This window comes from Lynx rufus, unplaced genomic scaffold (genome assembly GCF_022079265.1).
Source record: "Lynx rufus isolate CCGP_SWC_20201006 ecotype Redwood Valley unplaced genomic scaffold, mLynRuf1.p SCAF_17, whole genome shotgun sequence".
Taxonomy (NCBI): Eukaryota; Metazoa; Chordata; class Mammalia; order Carnivora; family Felidae; genus Lynx; species Lynx rufus.
This window is the reverse complement of record NW_025814831.1, coordinates 335,414-346,699: the sequence shown is the minus strand read 5'-3', so window position 1 is coordinate 346,699 and position 11,286 is coordinate 335,414.

Here is an 11,286-nt window from a genome sequence, read left to right as displayed (position 1 = left end):
TGGATTAAAGATTAAGCAGGACACCTGACCCAAAATGCCTTTGAAGAAAACACACAGGATAAGCATCATGACATTCTCTTGACAATGATTTATTTGATACAAAAGCAAAATCACAGAGAACCATGGCAGACAAGGGGGACTGCATCAAACTAGAACGGGGGCATATCAAACAGTAGCAAGGTGAGAAGCCAGTCTATGAAATGGGAGATATTACATTAAAATATTGAAAAGAAGTTAATATCCAAAATACAGGAGGGACTCCTTAACATCAATAGCAAAAATCCCAATTATAATCATAACAATAAACAAAACACCTGATTAAAATTTGGGTCAAACATGTTAATATCCATTTCTCTATTAAGGTTGAACAAATGTCCATACAGCATATGACTTGGTGTTCATGATCACTAATCATCAGATAATTCCACCCCCAATCCACTGAGATATCACCTCACAACTGTTAGCAAGGCTAGTATAAAATAAGGCAAATACAATGAGAACATCTCAAGTGTTGCTGAGGATGTGGAGAACAGGCAATTCTAGAATTCATTTGATGGCAGTGCAACATAGTGTAGCTACTATGGAAAACTGTGGTGAAATAACCCACTAAACTGAGTTCCTAATCTCCCATACAGTTGACTTCATGTCCAGCTGAGTGTGAGGAAGGTCTGGGCCTCATGTTGTCGGGAGAGGCAGGTGAGGATACAGGTGGATCCAGTGGAAGATTCCTAAACTACTTCAGTAGAATGAACCCCTGGCTGACCGTTTTGTAAGACTTGACTCAGTGTGCCTCCCCACTGGTTGTCTCTGGCTTCCTGAACTGGATGGAGAACAAAAGGAGTGAAGGGTAGAAACTACTCTTTTCTCTCACAGGAACATGTATATACTGAGAATCCTTGAGAGAAAGTCGTGGAGTTGATGAAGACGCTGTGGGGTTTCGACAACCACAAGGGTCTTTCCTCATGGTCTCTCTTCATGGGCATCAAAGGAAAACCTTAAGGAAAATAAAGGAGAGAGGAGCTACTCAAATATATTAAATTTAGATCACTTGAATGAGTCAGTCTCCTCTGTTTAAAAATCACTTATATATATTTTAAATGGTGGCCCATGTACTTGTGAGTCACAGGTCTGTATATGAGTTGATTTATCCCCAAGCTTGGTCTCTGTCAAGGTCGGCACTACTATATGACCGTTCACTCTAAATATGAAAAGACATCTGCGTTTGTAAATGTTTTAGGAAACAGTGTGTACTGTTTACTGCCTAGGATGAAGTTTGCAGGGCGTGATGAGAAAGATGCTTCACAGGAAACCTGACCTTGAAACACTGGTTCTGGATATGAATTCTGAGATCTTGGGTGCCCCCTGGAGACCTGTGAACCTCCAGGTTACCTACGTGGCTCCTGGTGTCCTGTGTGTTCCTGATGACCTGAGTGCCCCCAGGTGAACTGAGTGGCAACTAGTGGCCTCAATGCCCCATGGAGACCTGAACATCCCCCTGGAGGTCTGAGTGCTCAATGCAGAACTAAGCAACCCTGGTGTCTTCTGCTCCCCCTGTTATCCTGAGCACCCCTGGGAGATCTCAGTTACTCCTTCTGTAGTGAATGCCTCCTCATGACTTTTAGTAACCTAATGGCAAGTGGCAATTTTTGGGCCCATGCCCAGCTCTCAGAAGTCCTTTGTGGTGTTTGAGCCAGCTCTGTGGCTAGGCCTATCCTGTCCTGTTCACCCTTAGAGGCGGTTCTGATTGTGTGGCTGTTAATCCTGGGGGAACCTCCAAGGGTGTGGCCAGCACCTGCTTTATCCCTCTTCCTCTTGCCTAACAAGCTGCCTAACTGATGGACATGTGGCTCTTGTGGTCTGGACCCTAATATGTGATATAGAATATATGATAGTATGTGAACCATCCACTGCATCCACTCTGCTGGGGTTGGTGGATCCAATTCCACCAGAAATTACTGGTTGAGATGGAGAATCCCAAGATGCTGCCAGGGAGGTTCAGGGTGTGCAAGGCACTCACCACTTGGGCGCAACCCCTGCAGCTGCACCTGGGACAGGACCTCTGGGGACAAGGAGACTCAGCCTGGTCCAGTCACCAGTAGTCACAACCATTCCCATCATCCCACATCTGACATCTGAAACCCTCACCTTTGGGACCTCTCACCAGGAACAAGGAAGGCCCTACAGTCTCTTCTGTTTCTCGAATACAGTTCTGCCTTCCTCAGGGACTTCAGCCCTGTCTGAGGAGAGAGCTGTGCTCTCCCACACCCTGAGAGTGGAGTTTTCCCTAGATCTTGAGAAATTTGCCTGTGTGCGAGGGATCGTGTCCTTATAAGTGGACAAAAATTGAGTCAGGCTCCCCTTGTCCTTCCAGGTCCACCTGAGGGCATCTCTTTGTGGATCCACAGGCTTGTTGGTCCTCGGTCAAGACAACACTTGGTCTGTGAATTGTGTTGGAGGCAGGTCAAAAGATGGCCTCACCTTTGTGATCAGATAGTGAACAAATGAGTGGAACACAATTCATTATACTCTATCTTTCCAAAAGATATTTAAAGGGATCCACATTTTCTCCAGAAAACTTTCCAAATCAAGTCTTTAAATATTCAATTTTAACAGTCATTCCACACGTAACTGTATAGGAAAAATCTATATTGATGTCCAGTCTGGTGTAAATATAACAAGTAAAGACACTGGTTCCCAGGATCATATTTCTTTTAGTTTCCACACTGATGTATTAACCTCACCTAACCACTACCTGCAAAGCATGGGCAAACCTTGAGACTTCTGATCTTGATGGTTCTCTGCTGATGGGGTTTGCTTCCTCAGTCATCTGCCAAGCTTGGAAGCAGTGCCGACATCTTTAAGTGCACAGACACCAAGACATGGACACCTTTCTGTCACCTGCAGATATGATTCCCATGCATGGCTGGTGTCTCCTTTACCTGAGAAATTCCCATCCAACACAAGGGGCTGTTAACTCCCGGAGGAGGCACAGATGTCACAGAAAAGTGGGGGACTCTTCACTGATATGGCACAGAGACCATCAGTATCTGAGGTAAGAAGTTAATGGCACTAAAACAACCACATTAATGAAAATGGATTGGCTGACCTGGACATCATTGGAATCTAAACATCCGGAGCCTAAAGAAATGGTAGAAAATGTGTTCATAGTCCTGAAAGCATGTGCCAAGAGGAGAAATGCTGAGTTAGCTGAATAAACTTCAAATAGAGATCAGAATGCTAGATAGTAGATAGATGATAAGTGGATAGGTGATGGATGATAGAGGGTAGATAGATGATAGATAGATAATAGATAATTTCATGTTATATTAAAGTCATAGAGGATTCACATCATTATGGAAGTATTTGAATGAAATTACCCACTATTGCCAATATTTTTAAAAAACATAATTTCATATGGAAAAGAATATTTTGACAGCAACTTTAGATATATAAAGTAAATAATTATAACTTCAATATTTTCTGAATAACTGCAGCTTCCACATAGGGTAGCACATTCCTCCTTGTAGATTCCTCCTCCCTCTGGGGCTTGGGTCTGGGCCCATTTGTTCCCAGAATCTCTGTTCCCAGGATGTCCTGAGCTCTGGGATGTGCAGGGACAAGAGCTCTGTCCTGGATCTGGACCATCGTTCCTCTGGCCTAACATTTACAGCTCTTTCCAGCCCCTTGCTGAATGACCTTTCTGCCCTCCAGGCTCCATCTCTGCATCCACCACCTGCCAGCCTCCTTCTGGAATCTTCCATTCATTTCCTGTGGATTTAACAACAGTTTGCTAGGCTGTTGGCAGGTCTCCTCATAATAATTCATATTGAGGAAAGGAACTGCATAGATAAAACATGACAAACTCTCTCCACCAGAGCCTTCAGTTCATTCCCATAGTGTTATTGTTTTGCCCCCCACCTCAGCCCCTTGACCCCACAGGCTCGCATTAGAAACTGTCACTTTCATGAACTGGACTAAATCTGTCCCCCCTACACAACTGGTCCATCCTATCTATCCACTCTATATGGTCATCGGCTAAGAAGGAACACAATACAGAGTGTGAAGACATAAGTATTTATAGAAATAATTTTAGAAAATTTTATGTGATAATCAAGGTAATGAGATATTTAGAGAAGTAACTTAAATATGGGAGATGACCATATTTATTATAAGGTTCTTTGAGTTTAGATGAGTACAATCAAGTTACAGGACAACTCAGTAACCACAGGTCAATGAAATGCATCATTCTCAGGTCTATCCAAAGCACTGGATAGACCTGCACAACAGGTTGTCCTGTTGTTGTCCTGTCCTGCACAACAATTAGTTTCCTGTCTCACCTCTCTCTCAGGTCCTCAAGGGTTCTCTCTGTCAAAAATAAATAAACATTATAAAAATAAAGATAGGGGCGCCTGGGTGGCGCAGTCAGTTGAGTGTCCGACTTCAGCCAGGTCACGATCTCGCGGTCCGTGAGTTCGAGCCCCGCATCAGGCTCTGGACTGATGGCTCGGAGCCTGGAGCCTGTTTCCGATTCTGTGTCTCCCTCTCTCTCTGCCCCTCCCCCGTTCATGCTCTGTCTCTCTCTGTCCCAAAAATAAATAAAAAACGTTGAAAAAAAATTAAAAAAAATAAATAAAGATATACATACAGATCAGTGGGATTTAATCGAGAACCAGAACTAAGCACCTTCCTCTATGGTCAACTGAATTCTGGCAAGGGCAGACAACGTGACATGGAGGAAACAATGGTCTTTTCAACCAAGGGTGCTAGACAGCTGGCTATCTATGTGCAGCAGAATGAAATTGGGTCAATACCTCACACCACATACAAACATCAAGTGTAAGTGAATCAACAATTAAAATGTAAGAAGTAAAGTTATAAACTCTAGAAGAAAGAAATTGAGATAAATCTTCATGACCATTGGGGTTGGCTATGCTCTTAGAGTTGACACCAAAGCACAAACAAGGAAAAAAAATAGATAAATTGAGTTTTGCAACATTAGAAACCCTTGTACAGCAGAAGATGCTATACCAAGTGTGAAAAGTCAATGCATATAATGGAAGAAAATATTTGCACAGTATTTGTCTAGTAAGAGTCTGTTATACAGAATATATAAAGAGTTTCTACAACTCGTCAACAAAAAGACAACCCAATTTTTAATACGGACAAAGGACTTGGATATACCTTTCCCCAGTGAGATCATACAAATTGTGAATAGCACAAGATGTTAAACATCATTTGCCCTATGGAAATGAAGATTTAAACCGCAGGTAGATACAATTGTACACGCACTAAAGTTGCTATAAACAATACAACTACAAAATAACAACTGGTGGTTAAGTTGTTGAGAAATTGGAATCCTTCAACCTTGCTTGTGGAAATGTAAAGTGGTGGAGACTCTGTGTAAAATAGTTTGGCATTTCCTCCAAAATATAAAAGCATAGAATTAACATGTGGCTCAAAAATTCTACTCCTAGATGTATATATACCCCTAAAGGCTTGAAAAAAATAGTTAAAAAACAGCATGTGCACAAACATACATAACATCGCTGTTCACAATAGCCAATTGGTAGAAACGATGCAAATGGCTCTCAGTGAGTGAATGGATTAACAAAAAAAAGCAATATTATTCTGTCATATAAAGGAATAAAGTAAAATGGTGCAGTTATAGAGAATAGTATAGTAGTTCTTCAGAAAGTGAACAGAGACCTCCACCTGTGCACATATACACCCTCAAAATGAAAGCAAGGCCTTGAGCACATATTCATGTTCCTGTACTCATAGCAGCGTCTTCACAACAGCCCAAAGATGAAAGCATCCCAAGTGATTATTGACAAAAGAGTAAATAAACAAAAGGTGGTCTATACACAATGGAATATGGCTCAGCCTTCAAAAGGACAGGAATTCCGACACCCGCTACAAGATGGATTGAACCTTGCCATTATTACGCTGAGTGAACTATGCCAGTGACAGAAGGACAAATGCCATATGGTTCCACTTATGTGAGGTGTCCAGAGAAGCCAAACTCAGGGTCACCATGTAGAATGTGTTTGTAGGGACCAAGAGGTGAAGGGACTGGGGAGTTAAGACTTAATAGCTACAGAGTTTCCCTCGGGGAACATGACAAAATTCTGGAGATGGATGTACAACAGTGTGTATGCCGTTAATACCAGACAACTGTATGCTTAAAGTGACTTATGTGGTAAGTGTTATGTTACGTACATTTAATCAGAATGTAAAAATGAAGGACTGATACACGTCACAACATGGGTGAATGCAGAAAACATCCTCAGTGACAGAAGCCATCCAGAAAAGGCCGCTCTGGAACCATCTTTCTCTCTCTCTCTTTTTTTTTAATGTTTATTATTTGTTGTTGAAAAAGAGAGACAGAGACAATGATTTATTTGTAGATATTGAACCACCCTTACAGCCAAGGAGTAAATCACACCTGATTATGGTAAATGATACTTTTAATGTATTGTTGGATTCGATTGGAAAGTATTTTCCTGAGAAATGTTGCATCCATGCTCATTAGGGCTAGTGGCCTGTAAGTCTCGTTTTAGTGGTGTTTAATCTGGTTTGGAACCATGGTCATACTGGCCTTATAGAATGAGTTTGGAAGTTTTCTTTCCATTTCTATTATTTGGAACAGTTTGAGAAGACTAGAATATTCTATTCTACTTAAATAGAATATTTACCCTCTTCTTTAAATATCTGGTAGAATTCACCTGTGAAGCCATGTGGCCCTTGACTTTTGTGTGTCTGTAGGTTTTTGATTACTGATTCAATTTCTTTGCTCCTTTCAGTCTGTTCAGGTTTTCTGTATCTTCACGTTTCAGTTTAGTTAGTTTATATCATTCTAGGAATTTATCCATGTCTTTCAGATTGACCAATTTGTTGGCCTATAAATTCCAAAATATTTTTTTATAATTATATTTCTCTGGTGTTAATTGTGATCTCTCCTCTCAAATTTGTGATTATATTTACTTAGTCCTTTCTCTTTTGTTTTTGCTAAGTATGGCCTCGGTTTATCATTTTTAGTTATGCTTCCAAAAACCAGCTTATAGTTTCATTGATCTGTTCTACTGTTTTTGTTTGTTTCTTTATCATTTATTTCTGGTCGAGTCTTCTTTACTTACCTTCTCCTGCTGGCTTCAGCGTTCATTTTCTGTTCATTTCCTAGCTAGTTTAGGTGTAACATGGTTGTGTGTTTGAGATTTTTCTTCTTTCTTGAGTTTGGCCTGTATTGCTATATATTTCCCTCTTCCAACCACTTTTGCTGCATCCAGATGGTTTGGCACTGGCATGTTTTAATTTTTATTTGCTTCCATGTATTTTTTACTGTTTCCTTAATTTCCTGAAAATCTCATACAATCTTTACTACAATGTCTTTAACTTCATATATTAGTGGTGTTGCCCAAGGTTTCTTGTGGTTGACTTCAAGTTTCATAGTGTCCTGGTATGAAAATATGCTTGGAGACGAGAGGCCCACGGAAGAGGGTAGGAAGGGCGGCGAGGCGGTGCGCGCTCCACAGACTGGCGGGAGGGAGCCGGGGCGGAGGGGCGGCTCTCCGGCCAAGCAGAGCCCCCGAGTCCGGCTTGCAAAAGCGGAGGGGCCTGACGGACTGTGTTCCGACAGCAAGCGTGACTTAGCGTCTGGGAGGTCATAAGTTAACAGCTCTGCTCAGAAAGCGGGAAGGCTGGAGGACAAAGGGAGGGAGAGCTGCGGAGCCCCCGGACGACAGAGCTCAGTTTGGTGGGGAACAAAGGCGCTCGCCAGCGCCATCTCCCCCGCCCATCCCCCAGCCAAAATTCCAAAGGGAACCGGTTCCGGCCAGGGAAATTGCTCGCTCCACGCAAACACCCAACTCTGTGCTTCTGCAGAGCCAAACCTCCGGCAGGGGCTCTGACTCCCTCCGGCTGCCACAGGGCCCCTCCTGAAGTGGATCACCTAAGGAGAAGCGAGCTAAGCCTGCCCCCGCTGCCGCCGTGCACCTTGCCTACCCACCCCAGCTAATACGCCAGATCCCCAGCATCACAAGCCTGGCAGTGTGCAAGTAGCCCAGACGGGCCATGCCACCCCACAGTGAATCCCGCCCCTAGGAGAGGGGAAGAGAAGGCACACACCAGTCTGACTGTGGCCCCAGCGGTGGGCTGGGGGCAGACATCAGGACTGACTGCGGCCCCGCCCACCAACTCCAGTTATACACCACAGCACAGGGGAAGTGCCCTGCAGGTCCTCACCACACCAGGGACTATCCAAAATGACCAAGCGGAAGAATTCCCCTCAGAAGAATCTCCAAGAAATAACAACAGCTAATGAGCTGATCAAAAAGGATTTAAATAATATAACAGAAAGTGAATTTAGAATAATAGTCATAAAATTAATCGCTGGGCTTGAAAACAGTATAGAGGACAGCAGAGAATCTCTTGCTACAGAGATCAAGGGACTAAGGAACAGTCACGAGGAGCTGAAAAACGCTTTAAATGAAATGCAAAACAAAATGGAAACCACCACGGCTCGGATGGAAGAGGCAGAGGAGAGAATAGGTGAACTAGAAAATAAAGTTATGGAAAAAGAGGAAGCTGAGAAAAAGAGAGATAAAAAAATCCAGGAGTATGAGGGGAAAATTAGAGAACTAAGTGATACACTAAAAAGAAATAATATACGCATAATTGGTATCCCAGAGGAGGAAGAGAGAGGGAAAGGTGCTGAAGGGGTACTTGAAGAAATCATAGCTGAGAACTTCCCTGAACTGGGGAAGGAAAAAGGCATTGAAATCCAAGAGGCACAGAGAACTCCCTTCAGACGTAACTTGAATCGATCTTCTGCACGACATATCATAGTGAAACTGGCAAAATACAAGGATAAAGAGAAAATTCTGAAAGCAGCAAGGGGTAAACGTGCCCTCACATATAAAGGGAGACCTATAAGACTCGTGACTGATCTCTCTTTTGAAACTTGGCAGGCCAGAAAGAATTGGCACGAGATTTTCAGGGTGCTAGACAGCAAAAATATGCAGCCGAGAATCCTTTATCCAGCAAGTCTGTCATTTAGAATAGAAGGAGAGATAAAGGTCTTCCCAAACAAACAAAAACTGAAGGAATTTGTCACCACTAAACCAGCCCTACAAGAGATCCTAAGGGGGACCCTGTGAGACAAAGTACCAGAGACATCACTACAAGCATAAAACATACAGACATCACAATGACTCTAAACCCGTATCTTTCTATAATAACACTGAATGTAAATGGATTAAATGCGCCAACCAAAAGACATAGGGTATCAGAATGGATAAAAAAACAAGACCCATCTATTTGCTGTCTACAAGAGACTCATTTTAGACCTGAGGACACCTTTAGATTCAGAGTGAGGGGATGGAGAACTATTTATCATGCTACTGGAAGCCAAAAGAAAGCTGGAGTAGCTATACTTATATCAGACAAACTAGACTTTAAATTAAAGGCTGTAACAAGAGATGAAGAAGGACATTATATAATAGTTACAGGGTCTATCCATCAGGAAGAGCTAACAATTATAAACGTCTATGCGCCGAATACCGGAGCCCCCAAATATATAAAACAATCACTCATAAACAGAAGCAACCTTATTGATAAGAATGTGGTAATTGCAGGGGACTTTAACACCCCACTTACAGAAATGGATAGATCATCTAGACACACAGTCAATAAAGAAACAAGGGCCCTGAGTGAGACATTGGATCAGATGGACTTGACAGATATATTTAGAACTCTGCATCCCAAAGCAACAGAATATACTTTCTTCTCGAGTGCACATGGAACATTCTCCAAGATAGATCGTATACTGGGGACGTGTTGAGTAGTAAGTTGGTGTGGCCAAGATCAAAGATGTTTTTGCCTGTTTTCTCCTCGAGGATTTTGATGGTTTCCTGACTTAATTGAGGTCTTTCATCCATTTTGAGTGTATTTTGTGAATGGTGTAAGAAAGTGGTTCAGGTTCATTCTTCTGCATGTCGCTCCCAATGTGGAGCTCGAACTCATGGACTGTGAGATCATGACCTGAGCCGAAGTCAGACGCTTAACCAACTGAGCCACTCAGGAGCCTCAACCATTATAATTTTAGAATTATTGGTTCTAGCTCGGTGAAAAATTCTGGGATTATTTGAGAGGGATATTTGCTTTGAATTACTTGCATTGAATGTCTAGATTGCTTTGGGTTGTATAAACATTTTAACAATGTTTTTTTCTGAGAGAAAATGGGAGGAGGGGCAGAGGAAGAGGGAAGGAGAATCCCAAGCATTTTCTGTGGTGTCAGTACAGGAACCAATGTGTGGCTCGATCTCAGGAACCATGAGTTCAAGACATGAGCCCAAATCAAGAGTCATGGCTTTAACCCATGGAGCATGTAAGCACACCAATTATACTCTTAAGTATAGAGAACAAACTGACGGTTACCAGAGGGAAGGTGAATGGAGGGTTTGGGGAAGTAGGTGATGGGGATGAAGGGGTGCACTTATAATGAGCACTGGGTGTTGTATGGGAATGTTGAATCACCATATGTTACACATGAATCTAATATTGCATTGCATGTTAACTAACTTGAATTTGAATAAAAAATCAATGTTTTTTAAGTGTCTACAAATGGCCTTGTTGGCATACAGCCCACTAGGAATCATTTATTCCAAAAAATATACTGAAAAAAGGAACAGCTAGAATTTTGAGCTAAGGTATGTCCCTTTCCTTCCCCACCCCACCTCAGCAAATGGAGAATCCAGTGCAAGTACCTGGAACTATAGGCCTGTGCCACAGTGTCTGGCTGCAACCTCCACGCCAGATTGTTGTAGCCAATACACAGGGTTCCTGGTGCCCAGCTCCTGTTAAGAGGACTCTTTCCCAGAGGGACAGAATGTCAGTGACCCCAAGCTGTTTGCTGTTGACGCCAAGCCCCTGCAGGTGCCAGCGAGATGTGGGACTCATTGTATGCAGCCCCACTTCCAGGATGGAGGCTTTGCCCTGGGCATAGTCCACTAGGGATGCTGGGAGCCTGGTCCTGACTTATATGGCAGGAGTCTCATGCCACCAGGACAAGCAAGCCACAAGGAAATGAAGGTGCCACCCATCCCTAAACTGATCCCTCATTTTGTCCCCACCTGCAGCTTCAGAGTTTTACTCAGGGCAGGGGGGACCTGGAGCAATCCACTAAACCAAGGTGAAAATCTGTTTTGGTACAACCAAGTTCATTTCCAGCTGAGTGTGTGGAAGGTCTGGGCCTCATGTTGTGGGAGAGGCAGGTGCAGGAGACAAATG